This window comes from Lepidochelys kempii, chromosome 1, assembly GCF_965140285.1.
Source record: "Lepidochelys kempii isolate rLepKem1 chromosome 1, rLepKem1.hap1, whole genome shotgun sequence".
In the NCBI taxonomy this organism is placed as follows: Eukaryota; Metazoa; Chordata; order Testudines; family Cheloniidae; genus Lepidochelys; species Lepidochelys kempii.
Window position 1 is genome coordinate 199,522,482 of NC_136380.1, and position 14,030 is coordinate 199,536,511.

The window sequence follows — 14,030 nt, forward strand, 5'->3', positions numbered from 1 at the left end:
GGATAAACTTTTCTTTAACAAAGAGAAATTCACAAGTGGAAAACAAAAAGGTTATCTAATGCGCCTTGCCTTATTTACTTATTCTTTTTGCAATATTGAGATTCACTTTAGGATGGTTTATAGGAGGAAGAGTTTTCTGACCTAGTGCTTCTCTGCTTTCCAAGAGAGCTCACAAAGAGCATAAACAAAGCCTCTCTTTCCCCCCACTCCAGATTTGAAAGTATCTTTTGTCCCCATTGGTTCTTTTGGTCAGGTGCCAATCAGGTTATTTGAGCTTCTTAACCCCTTGCAGTAAGGAGGAATTCTAGACTACCCTTAGCTGTCTGATTATGACAGCCCCCCAAATCACAGACTATGGTGGACGGCCTGTACCACACTGGCTGTGATTTCTTCCTGGAGCTCTAGGAGAAAACAGAGTTAAGACACATGCACCTCTAGATATATTACTGATTATATAAAAACTAACAATATGTCTCACATTTCAAGGACTGTTTTAACCAGTTGATTCTGGGAAACTTATGGGAGAGTGCATTAGCCACTTTATTAAAAGTTCCTAGAATGTGTTGTATTTCAAAATTAAAATTTTGGAGAGCTAAACTCCACCTAAGAAGTTTGTTATTTTCCTTGACAGTATGAAGCCACTTCAGCACACCATGGTCAGTTTGCCGGTGGATGTAGTTTTTTCAGAGCGTACACAATGGCGTAACATTCCTTTTTGGGGATTGACCAGTGGATTTCCCTCTCAGACAGTTTTTTTCCTTAGGCTATGTCTACACTACGAAATTAGGTCGAATTTATAAAAGTCGGTTTTGTAGAAAGCGGTTTTATACAGTTGATTGTGTGTGTCCCCACACAAGTGCTCTAAGTGCACTTAGTAGTCGGCGGAGTGTGTCTACAGTACCGAGGCAACCGTCGACTTCCGGAGCATTGCTCTGTGGGTGGCTATTCCACAGTTCCCGCAGTCTCCGCCGCCCATTTGAATTCTGGGTAGAAATCCCAGTGCCTGATGAGGCTAAAACATTGTCGTGGGTGGTTCTGGGTACATATCGTCAGACCCCTGTTCCCTCCCTCCGTGAAAGCAAGGGCAGACAATCGTTTTGTGCCTTTTTTCTTGAGTTACTTGTGCAGACACCATACCACGGCAAGCATGAAGCCCACTCAGCTCACTGTCACCATATGTCTCCTGGGTGCTGGCAGACGTGGTACTGCGTTGCTACACAGCAGCAGTTAATTGCCTTTTGGCAGCAGACAGTGCAGTATGCCTGGTAGCCGTCATTGACGTAGTCCAGGGTGCTCTTTTAACCAGGCGCCTGGGCAAACATGGGAGTGACTCAGCCAGGTCATTTCCCTTGTTTCGTCTCGTGGCAATTCAGTCCTACCGGCAGTGCGCTGTCTTTTAACCTCCAGCCCACAGAAGATGATGGCTAGTTGTCATACTGCACCGTCTTCTGCCGAGCACCCAGGAGATGATGATGGCTGGCGGTCGTACTGCACAGTCTGCTGCCAGCAAGGTGTATAAAGATAAATGAAGTGGCTCAAAACAAGGAATAGACCAGATTTGTTTTGTATTTATTTTCTCCTCCTTCCCTCTGTAAAATCAACAGCCTGCTAAACCCAGCTTTGAGTTCTATCCCTGAGGGGGCCATTCAGTTTCTCGCAAAGCCACCCCCTTTGCTGATTTTAATTCCCTGTAAGCCAACCCTGTAAGCCATGTCAATAGTTGCCCCTCCCTCCGTCAGGGCAATGGCAGACAATCGTTCCGCGCCTTTTTTCTGTGCAGACGCCATACCATGGCAAGCATGGAGCCCGCTCAGATCACTTTTGCAATTAGGAGCACATTAAACACCACGTGCATTATCCAGCAGTGTATGCAGCACCAGAACCTGGCAAAGCGATACCAGGCGAGTAGGCGACATCACTGCAGTAACATCAGAGAAACTTTGAAACTTTGAAAACCAGTTTCAGGACTGGCCAGGCTACAGTGTGAAAGTTCTGTTTGTGTCTCCTTGATGAAACCCCCCGCCCCTTGGTTCACTCCACTTCCCTGTAAGCTAACCACCCTCCCCTCCTCCCTTCAATCACCGCTTGCAGAGGCAATAAAACCATTGTTGCTTCACATTCATGCATTCTTTATTCATTCATCACACAAATAAGGGGATAACTACCAAGGTAGCCCAGGACGGGTGGTGAAGGAGGGAAGGGAAATGCCACACAGCACTTTAAGCACAGCACTTTAAAAGTTTACAACTTTACAATTTATTGAATGCCAGCCTTGTATTTTTTGGGCAATCCTCTGTGGCGGAGTGGCTGGTTGGCCGGAGGCCCCCCACCGCGTTCTTGGGTGTCTGGGTGTGGAGTTTCACGGGGCACTGCTTCGGGTCCCTGTTATGGCCTCTGTCCTTCATGCCCTGGGAGATTTTGACAAAGGTTTTGGCATTTTGAAAACTGGAACGGAGTTCTGATAGCACGGATTCCTCTCCCCATACAGCGATCAGATCTCGTACCTCCCGTTCAGTCCATGCTGGAGCTCTTTTGCGATTCTGGGACTCCATCATGGTCACCTCTGTTGATGAGCTCTGCATTGTCACCTGCAGCTTGCCCCGCTGGCCAAACAGGAAATGAAATTCAAAAGTTTGCAGTTCTTTTCCTGTCTACCTGGCCAGTGCATCTGAGTTGAGAGTGCTGTCCAGAGCGGTCATAATGGAGCACTCTGGGATAGCTCCTGGAGGCCAATACCATCTAATTGCATCCACAGTACCCCAAATTCGAACCGGCAAGGCCGATTTAAGCGCTAATCCACTTGTCGGGGTGGAGTAAGCAAATCGATTTTAAGAGCCCTTTAAGTCAAAATAAAGGGCTTCATCGTGTGGACGGGTGCAGGTTTACATCGATGTAACGCTGCTAAATTCAACCTAAAGTCCTAGTGTAGACCAGGGCTCAGGCTTGGCCGGATATTACAGGTGATTTGTACGGCAATACAGCCAAATCGCTGCCCCACTGACAGATCTAACCAAAAATTAACTGCCAAATGCAGTTCAGTGGACTGAGCGTCAGACAGCCTTTAACCTGCTTAAAGTGACACTCATGTCTGACCCTGTGCTCAGGGCCCTAGACTTTAACAAACCTTTCCTAGTAACCACCGATGCATCCAAGCGTGAGGTGGGAGCAGTTTTAATGCAGGAAGGTCCAGATCAAGAATTGCATCCTATTGTGTTTCTAAGCCCTGGTCTACACTAGGAGTTTAGGTCAAATTTAGCAGCGTTAAATATGAAGCCCTTTGTTTTGACTTAAAGGGCTCTTAAAATCGATTTCCTTACTCCACCCCGACAAGTGGATTAGCGCTTAAATCGGCTTTGCCGGGTCAAATTTGGGGTACTGTGGATGCAATTAGACAATATTGGCCTCCAGGAGCTATCCCAGAGTGCTCTATTGTGACCACTCTGGACAGCACTCTCAACTCAGATGTACTGGCCAGGTAAAGGCCCGCAAACTTTTGAATTTCAATTTCCTGTTTGCATGGTTACCTGCAGCTTGCCACACTTGCCAGAGCTCATCAGCAGAGGTGACCATGATGGAGTCCCAGAATCGCAAAAGAGCTCCAGCATGGACCAAACAGGAGGTACAGGATCTGATCGCTGTATGGGGGGAGGAATCCGTGCTATCAGAACTCCGTTCCAGTTTTCAAAATGCCAAAACCTTTGTCTAAATCTCCCAGGGCATGAAGGACAGAGGCCATAACAGCGACCCAAAGCAATGCCACGTGAAACTTAAGGAGCTGAGGCAAGCCTACCAGAGAGGTGAACGGCCGCTCCGGGTCAGAGCCCCAAACATGCCGCTTCTATGATGAACTGCATGCCATTTTAGGGAGTTCAGCCACCACTACCCCAGCCGTGTTGTTTGACTCCTTCAATGGAGATGGAGGCAATGCAGAAGCAGGTTTTGATGATGATGATTGATGAAGTTAGCTCACAGCAAGCAAGTGGAAAAACCGGTTTTCCCGACAGCCAGGAACTGTTTCTCACCCTGGACCTGGAGGCAGTTCCCCCGCCCCCCCCCGGACCCACCCAAGGCTGCCTCTCGGACCCGCCAGGTGGAGAAGGGGTATCTGGTGAGTGTACCTTTTTTAAAATACTATACATACTTTAAAAGCAAGCATGTTTAATTTTCCCTGGCATTTGCAGCTGTCCTGGATGTACTCCCAAAGCCTTTGCAAAAGGTTTCTGGGGAGGGCAGCCTTATTTCGTCCTCCATGGTAGGACACTTTACCACTCCAGGCCAGTAGCACGTACTCAGGGAATCACTGTACAACAAAGCATTGCAGTGTATGTTTGCTGGCATTCAAACAACATCTGTTCTTTATCTCTCTGTTATCCTCAGGAGAGTGATATCATTCATGGTCACCTGGTTGAAATAGGGTGCTTTTCTTAAGGGGACATGCAGAGGTTCCCATTCCTGCTGGGCTGTTTGCCTGTGGCTGAACAGAAATGTTCCCTGCTGTTAGCCTGGGGGGGGACGGGGTGGTGGTAAGGGGCTAGCCATGTGGTGGGGGGAGCCAAATGCGACCTTGGAACGAAAGCACATGTGCTCTGTATGTAATGTTAACAGCAAGGTTTACCCTGAAAGAGTATACCCATTGTTCTAGAAAATGTTTTGTTTTTTTTTTTTAAAAATACCACTGCCTCTTTTTTTTTTCCCTCCACCAGCTGCATGTGTTTCAATGATCACAGGATCTTCTCCTTCCCAGAGGCTAGTGAAGATAAGAAGGTGAAAAAAACTCACTTGTGATTAAATGTTCTCTGAGCTCATGCTGTCCTCCCACACTGACGGAGTACAGATGAATGTGTGAAGGCAGACAATGTCAGAGTGCAGGAAAGCACAATATGACCAGGAAGAGAGGTGGCGGGCTGAAGAGAGGGCTGAAGTTGAAAGGTGGCAGCAGCGTGATGAGAGGACGCAGGATTCAATGCTGAGGCTGCTGGAGGATCAAACCAATATGCTCCAGCATATGGTTGAGCTGCAGGAAAGGCAGCAGGAGCACAGACTGCCGCTGCAGCCCCTGTGTAACCAACCGCCCTCCTCCCCAAGTTCCATAGCCTCCTCACCCAGACGCCCAAGAACGCGGTGGGGGGGCCTCCGGCCATTCCACCCCAGAGAATTGCCCAAGCAACAGAAGGCTGGCATTCAATAAGTTTTAAAGTTTTAAACTTTTAAAGTGTTGTGTGGCCTTGTCCTTCCCTCCTCCACCACCCCTCCTGGTGCTTCTCTCCTACACCACCCGTCCTGGGCTACCTTGGTAGTTATCCCCTTATTTGTGTGATGAATGAATAAAGAATGCATAAATGTGAAGCAACAATGGCTTTATTGCCTCTGCAAGCGGTGATCGAAGGGAGGAGGAGAGGGTGGTTAGCTTACAGGGAAGTGGAGTGAACCAAGGGGCGGGGGGTTTCATCAAGGAGAAACAAACAGAACTTTCACAGCATAGCCTGGCCAGTCATGAAACTGGTTTTCAAAGCTTCTCTGATGCGTACCGCGCCCTCCTGTGCTCTTCTAACCGCCCTGGTGTCTGGCTGCGCGTAACCAGCAGCCAGGCGATTTGCCTCAACCTCCCACCCCGCCATAAACGTTTCCCCCTTACTCTCACAGATATTGTGGAGCACACAGCAAGCAGTAATAACAGTGGGAATATTGGTTTCGCTGAGGTCTAAGCGAGTCAGTAAACTGCGCCTGCGCGCCTTTAAACGTCCAAATGCACATTCTACCACCATTCTGCACTTGCTCAGCCTGTAGTTGAACAGCTCCTGACTACTGTCCAGGCTGCCTGTGTACGGCTTCATGAGCCATGGCATTAATGGGTAGGCTGGGTCCCCAAGGATACATATAGGCATTTCAACATCCCCAACAGTTATTTTCTGGTCTGGGAATAAAGTCCCTTCCTGCAGCTTTTGAAACAGACCAGAGTTCCTGAAGATGCGAGTGTCATGTACCTTTCCCGGCCATCCCACGTTGATGTTGGTGAAACGTCCCTTGTGATCCACCAGAGCTTGCAGCACTATTGAAAAGTACCCCTTGCGGTTTATGTACTCGGCGGCTTGGTGCTCCGGTGCCAAGATAGGGATATGGGTTCCGTCTATGGCCCCACCACAGTTAGGGAATCCCATTGCAGCAAAGCCATCCACTATGACTTGCACATATCCCAGGGTCACTACCCTTGATATCAGCAGATCTTTGATTGCATGGGCTACTTGCATCACAGCAGCCCCCACAGTAGATTTGCCCACTCCAAATTGATTCCCAACTGACCGGTAGCTGTCTGGCATTGCAAGCTTCCACAGGGCTATCGCCACTTGCTTCTCAACTGCGAGGGCTGCTCTCATCTTGGTATTCATGCGCTTCAGGGCAGGGGAAAGCAAGTCACAAAGTTCCATGAAAGTGCCCTTACGCATGCAAAAGTTTCGCAGCCACTGGGAATCGTCCCAGACCCGCAACACTATGCGGTCCCACCAGTCTGTGCTTGTTTCCCGAGCTCAGAATCGGCGTTCCACTGCATGAAGCTGCCCCATTAGCACCATGATTCCCACATTGCCAGGGCCCCTGCTTTGAGAGAAGTCTGTGTCCATGTCCTGATCACTCACGTGACCGCGCTGACGTCGCCTCCTCGCCCGGTATCGCTCTGCCAGGTTCTGGTGCTGCATATACTGCTGGATAATGTGTGTGGTGTTTAATGTGCTCCTAATTGCCAAAGTGAGCTGAGCGGCCTCCATGCTTGCCTTGGTATGGCGTCCGCACAGAAAAAAGGCGCGGAACGATTGTCTGCCGTTGCTCTGACGGAGGGAGGGGCGACTGACGACATGGCTTACAGGAAATTAAAATCAACCAAGGGGGTGGCTTTACATCAATGAGTATTTCAGGCAGGACTTCACGGAGGGTTTCAATAAGAAATGGTGCACCTAAGTAATTGTTCTTATTGGAACAAGCAGGTTGGTCTGGCCTCTGATTGATACATGGCTAGATTTATCTCGCTGCACCTTCTCTGTGAGTGACTGCAGTGTGACCTAGAGGAATGAGTCCCCTAGACGGAAGAGGCGGGGAAGCAAATGAGCACAAAACAAAGCTGGTCTATTTCTTGTTTTGATCCACTCCATCTATCTTTTACATCTTTGGCTGGCAGCAGACGGTGCAGAAGGACTGCAAGCCATCCACATCTCATGGCTGCTCAGCAGAAGACGGTGCAGTAGGACTGCTAGCCATTCTCATCTCTTGCCTGCCTGGCAGAAGGTGGTACAGTAGGACTGCTAGCAATCCGTATCCGCCTGCCTGCTCACCATAAGATGGTTCAATAGGACTGACTGCAGGACTAAAGAGAATGACCTGGTCAAGTCACTCCAAATTTAGTCCCTGCGCCCATGTCTGCCCAGGCGCTCCTGGCCGACGTGGCCAGGAGCACCTCGGACATGACGATGACAGCTACCAGTCGTGCTGTACCATCTGCTGCCACAAGGCAATGGGTTGATGCTGCTGTGTAGCAATGCAGTACCACGTCTGCCAGCACCCAGGAGACATACAGTGACGGTTAGCTGAGCGGGCTCCATGCTTGCCGTGGTATGGTTTCTGCACAGGTAACTCAGGAAAAAAGGCGCGAAATGATTGTCTGCCCTTGCTTTCACGGAGGGAGGGAGGGAAGCGGGGCCTGACGATATGTACCCAGAACCACCCGCGACAATGTTTTAGCCCCATCAGGCATTGGGATCTCAACCCAGAATTCCAGTGGGCAGCGGAGACTGCGGGAACTGTGGGATAGCTACCCACAGTGCAACACTTCGGAAGTCAACTCTAGCCTCAGTACTGTGGAAACACTCTGCCAAGTTAATGCACTTAGAGTATTTTCTGTGGGGACACACACATTCGAATATATAAAACCGATTTCTAAAAAACCGACTTCTACAAATTCGACCTAATTTCATAGTGTAGACATATCCTTAGGTGCCACAAGTACTCCTTTTCTTTTTGTGGATACAGACTAACATGGCTGCTACTCTGAATCCTATATAATGTTGACATCTCACACCAAAAGGCAGTCACTTCCCTCTCCAACACATACTGAAAAACATGATGTACCCCAATGTCATTCAGCTTGCTCCATCATGCCAAACCTTAATGGTGACCTGAGCAATATTAAAGCAGAATAACTTCCCTAATGAATATTGTGTGGATCAAATGTCTTGATCTGCTGACAAGAGAGTTTGAGGTCACTATCTAGGTACTTCATGACAGAAGGAATTTGATAGAGTTGGTCCTTTACATTACTGTTACTTACTAATAGTAAGAGTCCTGAATTCCCTGACTCTGTTTCCTAAGAGGAGCCAGAGAAGTGGACCAGTTTTTAATTGAAGTGCCAGGAAGTCCAATTTAACAAAGATCTTTTCTTCCAGTTCTTTGTTAGTGAGTTGAGTTAAATAAGTTTTAAAAACAAAAAGTTAGTCTAAAAAAATCCTCTCAATTGCTCAGGCTTCGTTTCCTTCGTACTTGTAGTGTGTCCTAATTCTAACTAGGAGTTCTCTAGTCATGGGTAGATTATTGCAGGAAACACAGGTAGATGAGATCTGAATTAATGTACAAAACAAGCAGAATAAGCAGCTTTCAGGCATTTGTTTGTATGCACAGTACCAATATCCAAGGAGGGACCACCAACCTTTCTGTTTTGCAGGTCACCTTAAAGCAACAGGTTTAAGACTATAAGGCCAGCTCCTCAGCTGGTATAAATCAGCATAGGTCTGACTTCCATGTAGCTACATAAGTTTACAGCAGCTCAGATATTAGCTAATTAGATGAGATTTCTATGTTGGCAGCTTGCTACCCTATTACCTATGTAAATTAAATTTCTAAGCACCTGACCCACTACCTATTTTAATGCTTCCAATAGTCAGTTCATCTTAAGCTCTAACAGGTTTTCTCTAACTGATATAGATGCAAAGTTCAGATCTGGATCCAGATCTGAACAAGCCCATTGAGGGGAGTTCAGACCTGGGATATGGTTCAACCCACTATGAGAAGAAGAATTTGTAATACTTGAAAGTGTCAGTGCTGGGACCCGCCTGCAAGAGATATAGATATCACACACACTTTAAAAAATGTAAAGCTGACTTTTAAACCTATTCCAGGAGTTAACCTTTGGTTACAAAAAAAAAAAAAAAATAAAAAGAAAGTTAGGTCCCCCCCATCTCCCCAGTATTTTATAATAGAACTGGTTAAATACCAGAGACAGTTATTTGTCAGGTTGATAAAACACATTTTAAGTTCAGTTAAGTGTAACTTGTCAAATAGGAGCCATAGAAGTACCTAGACAAGCTATCAGGTTATCTGAGCATATCACAAGATACCAGTATTTGTCCTGCCCTTGTTTTTAATCATTCCTCACAGTCACATTGCATAGCATAGCATGTGGCTGAGGGGCTCAAAGGATATGATGCAATGTGTTAGATCACACTTATTTTCAGATCTCTGAACTTCCCTACAATGCTAGTTTGCCAGTCAGCATAGTCTGTCTGTAGAACCAGTGGAGTCCAGCCTGGAAGGATCACTCCACTTCAATCGGCCTTCTCTGGTGGTTATTATGTCAACTGTGTATGTGTATACACACCCACACACCACATTAGGGTTGCCACCCGTCAGTGTTTTACCAGGATCATGCCTTTGAGGTAGCTGTCGCAGATGAAGTGGTTCAAATGTCTCAGTTTTTTGTACCTCAGTATAGGAAGCCTAGCTGACAAAGGCAACATGTCCAGAAGAAAGTGGATGTAGATGTATGCCCCATGTACTGCGCTGATCTGTGATTGAAGTTTCATTTCTCCCCACCCCTAATCTACATGAGAAGGATCAGGCCTTTGCAGTGCGGTACACGGTGGCTTCAGCCCTGGGACAGTGCAAACCAAAGTCTTACACTGCCTTTGGGAGCTCCCCTTCACCTACCTGAGGTCAGCATGGTCTTCGCTACAGACAGCCCCTGTGATTGGGACCAATAACTTTAGTCTGAGTGAAATCATTCTTTCAAATGTCAACTAATGAGTTATTTTCCACAGCTTGCTAAACAGAACTGGTAGAGTCTGCATGCCCTCTAGTGGTCATAGCAATAGTAACATCAACTGTAATATATGATCTTTCAGATACATACTGTAGTTCATTTGGCTAACATTTCTGTTGCACATTAAAATTACATGGCACGTTACAACCACAGATCAGATATTCCCTGTTAAGTGCTCACTATCTAAGTTAGGCAAGAATATGTACAAGACAGCACAGGGGCAGCCCTAGAGAGGGCAGGCATGGGGATTATTCAGGAGAAGCTTACTTAATGAGTTGGGTTTTTAAGGAGGGATTCAAAGGAGGAGAGAAAAGGCACTTCATAGGTGAGGACAGGGACAGTGTTCCTGGCATAGAGGCCAGCATGTTGGAGGCATGAGGTGAAGAATGGGAGAAGGGGCCAGTAAGGTAAGAGGATCAGGAAGATGTGGCATGATGGTGATGTGAGAACAGGGATCTAGAGCAGGCAGAGCAAACTCATGGCCTTGTAGAGCTAGGTAGGAAGGACAAGGAGCTTGAATATGACCAAAACCTATGGAGGTATTTGAAGAGTGAGGGGCTCAGAGTTGCTGTGCAGCCGCAGCAGCAGGTGGACAGACTGGCAATAGGCAAAGTAAGGCAGGAGGGCAAAAATCACTAATCAGGGGTAGACGTTTAGGTCCAGAGTTTACAATAAGAGACGGAAGTACTTCACGCTGTTATACAAATTTCTTCATGTGCTTTATCTAAATAGAACAAAGTAGATGTTATTCCCAGTAGCAAGAGGAATCAACTGTGTAAAGACACATACCACAGAACCTATTTGTCCTTTAGGTGCAGCACATGGTATAATTTTTAAAGTTTCCCAAATAGCCATAGGCCTCCTGCTCTCAATTGGGGTACTTTGGTCAAGGTGAACTGCACCCTGTACACCCTTTGCCAGCCGAGGTGGTATAAAATGCAACTCATAGCACTGAATATATGCATGAGCTGGCATCCACCACCAGACTCCACTAGTGCAAGCAATAGTGTATTTCAGGCCTTGTCAACATGAGAAAGTTTAACTTAAGGCAGTTTTTAAACCAATTGAGTGAAGCCAGTGAAAACCCATGTTGACATCCTGATTTTGGTTTGAGTGTGTCATTTTACTGTTATCTTAAGTCAATTCCTAATTGACTTAGTATCTAGGGTTCACACAGCCCATTGCACTGGTTTAAGCTAAATTGATCTAAATGTCAGAGTAAGTTAAATCAGTGTGCTTCTCTCATGTAAGAGAAATTTGTTAGTTTATTCAACCATATTTCTTTCTTCGCCATCTCCCCAACACTGATAGCTGAACCCACCTCATTCAAGAGGAATCTTCATAGGTCTCTGTAACAACCTGGCATCCCCAAGCAGCCCCTCACTCATGGCATTGTCATTACTCACAATCCTAGTGCATTCCCTTGTGGCATCATCATCCGTCTCATGCAGTGGGACATTTGGCCCCCCAGCCAAGTCCTTCTGGAGTCTGGCTTCTTCCAGGCCATCAGCATTCTGAATAGTATCCTTCACCAGTATTAACACATGTAGCAAACCAAGAAGTCTTCTGCCTCCCCTGGGATTTTATGTCAGTTCCCGTTTCTTCACCAAGTGACTGAAGACAAACCACCACCACCAACTCACTCCCTCCCATACAGGGCTGAGATTTCAGCCTCTTCCAATTCTTTTTATCCCATGTCCTATTGTCAGGATACCAACCCACAAGGCCATTTCCCTCAAGGCCAGCCAGCCTCCCCTTACTCCAGAAGGGCCAACTACAGAAACTAACCCTGGTTCCTATACAGCAACACCCCACTTAACATTGTAGGTACATTCCTGAAAAATGCTACTTAAAGCAAAACGATGTTAAGCAAATCCAGTTGCCCCATAAGAATTAATGTAAATAGAGGTAGTGGGGGTTAGGTTCCAGGGAAATTTTTTTCACCAGACAAAAGACTATATACACCTCTACCCAGATATAATGCAGTCCTTGGGAGCCAAAAAATCTTACCATGTTATATCAAACTTGCTTTGGCCTCAAGGATTTCCTTTCTTAATAGTCACTTTCCACCCTGACTGACCCCTCAGAACCTCCCACCCATCCAACCCCCCCGCTCCTTGTCCTGACTACCCCCTCCAGAGACCCCCCCACCCCAACCACCCCTCCCAAGACCCCACCCAACCCTCTTGCTCCCTCTCCCAACTGCCCCAACCCCTATCCACATACCCCCTCCCCAACAGGCCCCCCCGGGACTCCCACACCCTATCCAACACCCCCATTCCCTGACCACCCCCAGAATCTCCGAACCATCCAACACCCCCCCCCCCGCTCCCTGACCACCACACCCCCCCCCCACCAAGACCCTCTGCCCCATATCCAACCCCTCGGCCCCAGCCCGGCACCCTTAATATGCTGCTCAGAGCAGCGTGTTGGAGCCAGACACACGGACCCCCCGGAGCGCACAGCCCTGCCCCCCCCAGAGCGCTGCTTTACCGCGTTATATCTGAACTCATGTTATAGCGGGTCACATTATATTAGGGTAGAGGTGTATACACAAACATACGCAGTATAAGTTTTAAACAAACAATTTAATACTGTACACAGCAAGGATTATTGTGAAGCTTGGTTGAGGTGGTGAAGTCAGAAGGTGGGATATTTCCCAGGGGATGCCTTACTGCTAAAGGATGAACTAGCACTCAGTTGAGTCCTCAAGGGTTAACACGTTGTTAATGTAGCCTCACACTGTACAAGGCAGCACAAACGGAGGGAGGGGACAACACAAGAGTGGCAGTTTCCCTGTGGAAATGGAACATGATGGTGAACCTATGCTATCCCACTGGACTGGAGCACACCACTCCCTCCATTTTCCAAAGTGCGGGGTGTGTGAGCACACATGTGCATGTTTGTGTGACATGCACATTGCTCTTTAACTGCACAGACCCCACTCTAAGTACATTGCCTTTTTAATTAGATCAGCAAGTTGAAACAGCAACTGCTGCCAGTAAGCTCCCTCCATCCTGAGCCCTGTCCCGTCCCATCCCATCCCCCCCACTCCATGGGGATGGGGTACAGGAGCAGTGGGAGGGGGACACCCTGACATCTGCACCACTCCTCCTCCCCCCACAGCAAGCAGGAGGCTTCAGGGAGCAGTTCCAAGGCAGAGGACAGGAGCAGCACATGGCAGTGGGGGGAGGGACACCTGAACTGCTGGGCAATTGATAGCCTGCTAAGCAACTGCCACACAGGGAACTTAGGGGAGCTGATAGGGGGGCTGCTGGCCCACCCTGGTTCCAAGCCCCCACCAGCTAGCTCCAACCGGCTGCTCTTCCTGCAAGCAGTGGACAAAGCAGGCAGCTGCCAAACAACATGACAAGGGAGCATTGCACAACTTTAAAGAAGCATATTCTCTAATTGATCAGCAATGAAACAATAACTTTAAGTGAGGAATTACTGTACCTTGTTCCTCTCTTTTCCCTTACAGAGGGGTTCTTCTATTTCTCAACCCTGAACAGACAGATACCTTTCCTTTCTCCTCAGGAAATAACATAATATCTTCTTCCTCAAGTGCATGGAGCTCCTTCCGTTATAGAAACCACCCATCTCCTCCCCAGCTGGGTCTGATACTGAATTGAACCTGACACACCCTCCAAGTGCAACAGGGTGAGCTAACTGGTTTCTCAGGCTTCCCTTAGTGCTTTGTTGACCTCTGTGGGGTTTATCCACCCCAACACAGCCTCACACATAGGGGTATGATAATTGCCAAAAAATATAGAATTATAAGATATCACATTACCTCAGCATCTCACCTCACATTATAGTTATGAAATACAACACATTCAGAAATTAAAATTAATTAATTTAAACAGTACACCTGACCTCAGAAGATTTCAGCAAGAAAAATATACATTACACAGAATATACAATATCAAAGCTATCAGCAAGTCATACAAAA

At 47.3% G+C, this 14,030-nt stretch overlaps 1 protein-coding gene across 2 annotated transcripts in view; it reads right to left on the reverse strand.

The window, feature by feature from the left end:
* The window catches only part of ST3GAL6 (ST3 beta-galactoside alpha-2,3-sialyltransferase 6), a 177,970-nt gene extending 164,289 nt beyond the window's left edge, over positions 1 to 13,681 (reverse strand). For both annotated transcript variants that reach the window (XM_073307840.2, XM_073307832.2), the window contains exon 1: positions 13,535 to 13,681. The gene's annotated coding sequence lies outside the window, so the exon portion shown is untranslated. The remainder of the gene's footprint in view (positions 1 to 13,534) is intronic.
* Positions 13,682 to 14,030: the final 349 nt, after the last annotated feature.